Source organism: Scyliorhinus canicula, chromosome 14 (assembly GCF_902713615.1).
Source record: "Scyliorhinus canicula chromosome 14, sScyCan1.1, whole genome shotgun sequence".
Lineage (NCBI taxonomy): Eukaryota > Metazoa > Chordata > Chondrichthyes > Carcharhiniformes > Scyliorhinidae > Scyliorhinus > Scyliorhinus canicula.
In genome coordinates this window covers 51,276,785-51,283,149 of record NC_052159.1, presented here as the reverse complement: position 1 = coordinate 51,283,149, position 6,365 = coordinate 51,276,785, and positions in this window count along the sequence as shown.

Below are 6,365 nucleotides of genomic sequence, written 5' to 3'. Positions count from 1 at the left end.
ATATATCTGCCCTCCTTGTCCGACACCACCTCAGCCGCCTCGAACGCCACCCTCTTCCCCACCAGAATCGCCACATCCCGGTTCTTCGCGTCCAATCCTGAGTGATAAACCTGCCCCACCCACCCCTTCCTAAGACGAACCTGGTCCGCCTCCTTCAAGTGGGTCTCCTGGAGCATAGCCACGTCCGCCTTCAACCCCTTCAGATGAGAAAATACCCTGGTTCTCTTAACCGGCCCATTCAGCCCCCTCACGTTCCAGGTAATCAGCCAGATCAGAGGGCAACCCGCCCCCCTCCCCCGCCGGCTAGCCATAGCTTATCGACTGCTCGCCCCAGGCCAGCTCGCCCCGCCCGACCCGTTCCCCATGGCGATAACGCCTCTCCTCTACCCCCCCCCGGTCCACACCAGCTCCTTCCTGGCCATTCCAGCAGCAACCCGGTATCCCCCCACCCCCCAGGCTAGGACCCCTCCTAGCCGCGACGCACCCTCCATGGTACTTCCGTGAGTCAGCTGACTTCTGCTGACCCCGGCAGCTCCCGCCAAAACCCATCCCCTCCCGGCATGGGGTCATCCCCCTCTTGCCACACCTCCTTGGCACCGCTTCAGCGCGGGAAAGAAAACCAGTAGAGGCCACGCCCCCACCGCCAGCTCCGCCCCCCCTGCCCCGCAGCGCGGGAAACCAGAGGAAAGCCCGCGCTTTCACACTGCCACACCCCACCCTTCTGACGCAGCTCCCCAAAATCCAGTTTCACCCCAACCCCCAGCCCCGTACAGAAGAGAACATATAAAATACAAACCCCCAACATTCCCCACATACCCCACACCCATACCCAACAGACAGACCCACCCGGAAACAGAGCAAAAAGAAAACCAGCATAAAAAACACACATGTCAAAGTTGAAGAGCAGCAACAGCGAAAACAGCAACGGCCATAGTGTGTCCCCAGGCCCTAGTTCAAGTCCAGCTTTTCCACCTGTACAAAGGCCCACGCCTCCTCCGGGTACTCGAAGTAGTGGTGCCGGTCCTTGTATGTCACCCACAGGCTGCAGCATTCCAAATTTGACCTGCTTGGCATGCAGCACCGCCTTCGTCCGGTTGAACCCGGCCCGCCGCTTTGCCACCTCCGCACTCCAGTCCTGGTAGATTCTCACTACCGAATTCTCCCACCTGCTGCTCCTCTCTTTCTTGGCCCAGCGCAGCACACACTCCCGGTCGCTGAATCGATGGAACCGCACCAGCACCGCCCGCGGGGGTTCATTTGCCTTAGGCCTCCTGGCCAGCACTCTGTGAGCTCCCTCAAGCTCCAGGGGCAAATGGAAGGACCCCGCCCCCATCAACGAGCTCAACATCGTGGTCACATACGCTGGGAGATCCGACCCCTCCAGCCCCTCCGCCAGGCCCAGGATCCTCAAATTCTTTCGCCTCGTGCGAACGTCCAGCTCCTCCAAGCGGTCTTGCCACTTTTTGTGAAGTGCCTCGTGCAACTCCACTTTCCCCATGAGGACCACGGCCTCCCCCTCCCGCTCAGCGGCCTGCTGCTGCATCTCCCGAATGGACACCTCCTGGGCCGCCTGGGTCCCAAGCAGCTTGTTGGTAGTCGCATTCAGGGAGTCCAGCAGCTCAGCCTTCAGCTCTGCAAAACAGCGCAGAAGAGAGGCCTGCTGCTCCTGCGCCCACTTCCACCAGTCCTCGGGTGCTCCGCCGGCCGCCATTTTGTCCTCCTTCCCCCGCTTTTCTTGGGGAGCTGCTGCAGCTTTTTCCTTTGCCCCACTCCGGGTGAGCACCATAAATTATGGGGAATGCTCCTTTAGACACCTTCCCCTACCGGGATTCGTCGAAACAGCGCCATTTGGGGCCCTCAAATCGGCCCACAAGTCCTTAAGTAGCGGGAGCTGCCGAACGTGCGGCTTAGCTCCACATAGCCGCAACCGGAAGTCTCCTGGAACCCATTCCCAACAGGCAGCTCACATTCCTCCTCCAACTCCAATCTCAGAAAGCCTCCGTCAATGAACTGATCCCAAAACAGAACCATCCCCGCCCAATGCCACCCCCAAAACCCCCCCCCCCCCCCCCATCCACCCCCCCAGTGATTTCCACAAATAGGTGTCCAAAACAAGGCCCCCTCCAGTCCGAGGGGCTGCTGCCACTGTCCCCACACCCTAAGGGCCGCCATCACCACCGGGCTTGTGGGGTACCTGGCGGTCAACAATGCGCCCAAACTTGTATCTGTGCAAGAGGCTGCCCCCATGCGCTCCCACACCAGCCCCTCCCCCCATTACCCACTTCCTAACCATAGCTATATTTGCTGCCCAGTAATAGTTCATGAAGTTCGGGAGATCCAAACATCCCTCCCCCCCCACCCCACCTCCCACTCTCTCCAACAGCAGCTTCTTCACCCGCGGGGCTATACTCACCGAAACAAACCCTGAAGTCATCGCATTCACCATCCTAAAGAAAGCATTATGAATAAAAATCGCAAGCAGCAGGGTAGTGCAGTGGTTAGCACTGCTATCTCATGGCGCCGAGGTCCCAGGTTAGGTCCCAGCTCTGGGTCACTGTCCGTATTCAGTTTGCACATTCTCCCCGGGTTTCACCCCCACAACCCAAAGATGTGCTGGCTCGGTAGATTGGTCACACTAAATTGCCCCTTAATTGGAAAACATGATTTGGGCACTCTAAATTTATTTTTAAAAATTTTTAAAAATGAATAAAACTCGGGAGATTCTGGAACACAAACAAGAACCTCAGGAGGACCATCATTTTCACTGATTGCACTCGTCCCGTCAATGACAGCGGGAGGACATCCCACCTCCTAAAGTCCACCTTCATCTGTTCCATTCCCCCCACCACCCTAAATGGCAACTCCACCAGCCTCTTCTCCTGACCCCTTGCCTGGATCGGAAAGACCCCGCTCTTCCCCATATTCAATTTATACCCAAAGAACCAGCCGAATTCCTCCAAAATCCTCATAATCCCCCCAGTACCTTCCAACGGGTCCAAAATATACAGCAGCAAGTCATCCGCATACAGCGAGACCCTATGCTCCACCCACCGTACTATCCCCTGCCAATCCCTTGACGCTCTCAGCACCATTTCCATGGCTTTATAGTCAAGGCAAACAACAATGGCAAGAGGGCACGTCTTTGCCTGGTCCCCTGGTGCACCCTGAAATATTCCAAGCTCACCCAGTTTGTCCACATACTCGCTACGGGTGCCTGGTACAATAACCGGACCCAGTCCACAAACCCCTGTCCGAACCCAAACCGCCCCAGCACCTCCCACAAATAATCCAACTCCACCTAATCGAAGGCTTACTCCACATCCATGTCGACCACGCCTCCATACGTCGTCCCTCCGGGAGCATCATTATAACATTCAATAGCCTCCTGATGTTGACCGACAGATATTAACAAACCCCGTCTGGTCCTCCCCTATCACCCCCGGCATACAGTCCTCCATCCTTGAGGCCAAAATCTTGGCCAGTAACTTGGCATCCACATTTAACAAAAAACTATAGGACCCACACTGCTCCAGATCCTTGGGCAGGATTCTCCGATTCAGAGAATCGCCCGGGGCCGGCGTCAATCCCGCCCCCGCCGTGTCCCGAATTCTCTGCGCCCCGAGATTCGGCGGAGGCGGGAATCGCGCCCCGCCGGTCGGCAGGCCCCCCCGCGGTGATTCTCAGGCCTGCGATGGGCTGAAGACCCGCCGCTGACAGGCCTCTCCCGCCGGCGTGGATTAAACCACTTACCTGACCGGCAGGATTGGCGGTGCAGGCGTGCTCCAGGGTCCTGGGGGGGGGGGGGGGGGGGGGGGGGGGGGGGGGGGGGGCGATCTGACCCCAGGGGGTGCCCCCACGGTGGCCTGGCCTGCAATCGGGGCAACCGATCGGCCGGCGGGCCTGTGCCGTGGGGACACTCTTTTCTTCCGCCTTCACCATGGTCTTCACCACGGCGGAGGCGGAAGAGACCCGCTCCCCTGCGCATGCGCCGGTATGACGTCAGCAGCTGCTGACGCTCCGGCGCATGCGCGGACTTACGCCGGCTGGCGAAGTGCTTTCAGCCCCGGCTGGCATGGCGCCAAAGGCCGTTCACGCCAGCCGGCGGAGTGGGAACCACTCCGGCGCGGGCCTAGCCCCTCATATGTGAGTGCTTGGCCCCTAAATGCACCTTTTGGGTGGCCCGACGCCGGAGTGTTTCACGCCAATCCGACACACCGGGACCCCCCCCGCCCCACCAGGTAGGGAAGAATCCCGGCTCTTGTCTTTCTTTAAAATTAAGGAGATTGAGCCTGCGATAATGTTGGGGGGTGTGCTCCGGCTCCGTAGCCTCATTAAACACCCTCAACAGAAGAGGCCCCAGAACCCCCGAAAACATTTTGAAAAATTCCACTGGAAACCCGTCCGTGCCAGGGGCCTTCCCTGCCTGAACCGCCCCAAGACCCTCCACCACCTCCACTAGCCTGATGGGAGCTCCCAGCACCTCTACCAGGTCCTCCTCCACCCTTGGGAACTCCAATCCCTCCAAAAATCGCCTCATTCCCTCCACTTCAGCTGAAGGCTCTGGCTCCTACAGCCTCTTATAAAAATCCCCCTTGTTTAATATTTATTATGAAATGCAGTTCCCAGTCCCTTCCGCCTAATTAACGATATCAGTCAGGAATGGAGGCAGCAAAAACTGATTTTACATTGCAAGCCAAAACCTGTCCTGTAAAATGTAATATTCAGCAGGTGTGAGGTACAACCAATCACTTAGAAACTGTGCCAAATTTCACAGGAATGACATTAATTTCAGAGATTGATTTTGGTTCTGTGACTCTAAATAAACTGAAGAACTGATGTAGGATTCAAGGTGGTTCCTTGTTGCCAGCTTCTAGAGAGCTCCTTACCAGCCACTTGCACCCTTCGGCATCCACTGCCATCCTTTGTCCTTTCAACCCAGTCTCCTCACTTCCACAGTTTAAGTTCTTTCTGGCTCTAATAATGGATGCATACTCCTAACTACACGTTAACTGCTAGTTCCACAACCTTGTTTTCCTTAGCAAGCACTAGATCTTAAATTTGACATCAAAGTTCCTGGACAATCTTTTGTACTGGATTAACCTCATAAGCTTCAGTTAGTGTGTCTCTCACCTGATGTTCCATTGTTTAAATTTTAAAGCAATTTTTTTCGGCTTACTACCCTACTATCCTACTAAGTAAGCTTCCTCACCTACATTCACGCTCAATGCCTTAACCCTGTCATCCCACGTAGCTTTGTTACTCCATCACTTCGATTACTGATTAGGCCATCTCTGACTTCCTCGAAACAATCTCCAACCACATTCCACTTCCCAATCCCAACTCTGCTTCCTTCTATGCATTTTCCTCAGAAAAACTCCCTCCAATTCACGTACAACTGCATGTTGAAATTCCAACTGTCTAGACTTTGGTCCTCCTTTCGCCATAACATTTCTGTGGCTACTAAGCTGATCAACCGCACCCTTACCTCCATCCTGATGTTCTATTCCTCATTAAAACCATTACTCTCACCCTGATTGGACCCTCTGGTGCAGCCCTCAACTCGGTCCTTAATACAAAAGACAGAGGTTTGAATGGATGTTGCACTTTACAAAGATTGGTTTGGTTGGCAATTGACCACTGGGTCTAGTTGGGCCACATATTAGGTCCTATTATTGTCTGCCAAACTGTTCACTGTTTCAGGTTAATCCTGACATGCAAATATTACACCAGCCTTCTTTTCTCTGCTGCAGATATCTGACAATTCTCTGCTTAGAAACATAAACTCCAGCCAGAGTATCAATTCATCTCAGAACCTAGAGGTCTGCTGCAAAAGTGACTGAAATAAACCCAGAATGCAACTGTATTTTTTGTCCTTCATCTTTGTGTGCATGTTAATCAATGTGAGATGTTGCACTTTAACTTACGGGGAAAATATTTGTTCATAAATATTTGGTTGTAAATTTATCAAAAGCATGCTGCTGGAATTTCTTTAAATTGGGACAAACCACTCTGAGGCTAAGAACACATACTAACCTTGAAAATAAAAGTTATTTGATCATGGACAATAAGAAAATACATAATGGGTCACAGACGGAATTTGTCTTTGATCACTACCACAAACTCTTCCCGAACTGCCAATCAATCCCTTTCCTTGGCAAATGTGTGAGGCTGAACCACAGCATCCACCATTATATTTCACCTGAAGATGTGCTTCTGACCACAAATTTGAATCACTGCTAAGATCACCTACTTCCAGCTTCATAACATCACCTGGCTTTGTCCCGGTCTCAGCTCACCTGCTGCCGAAACCGTCATTCAGAACTTTGTTACCTTTAGACTTAACTATTCCGGACCCCCTCCCCCCT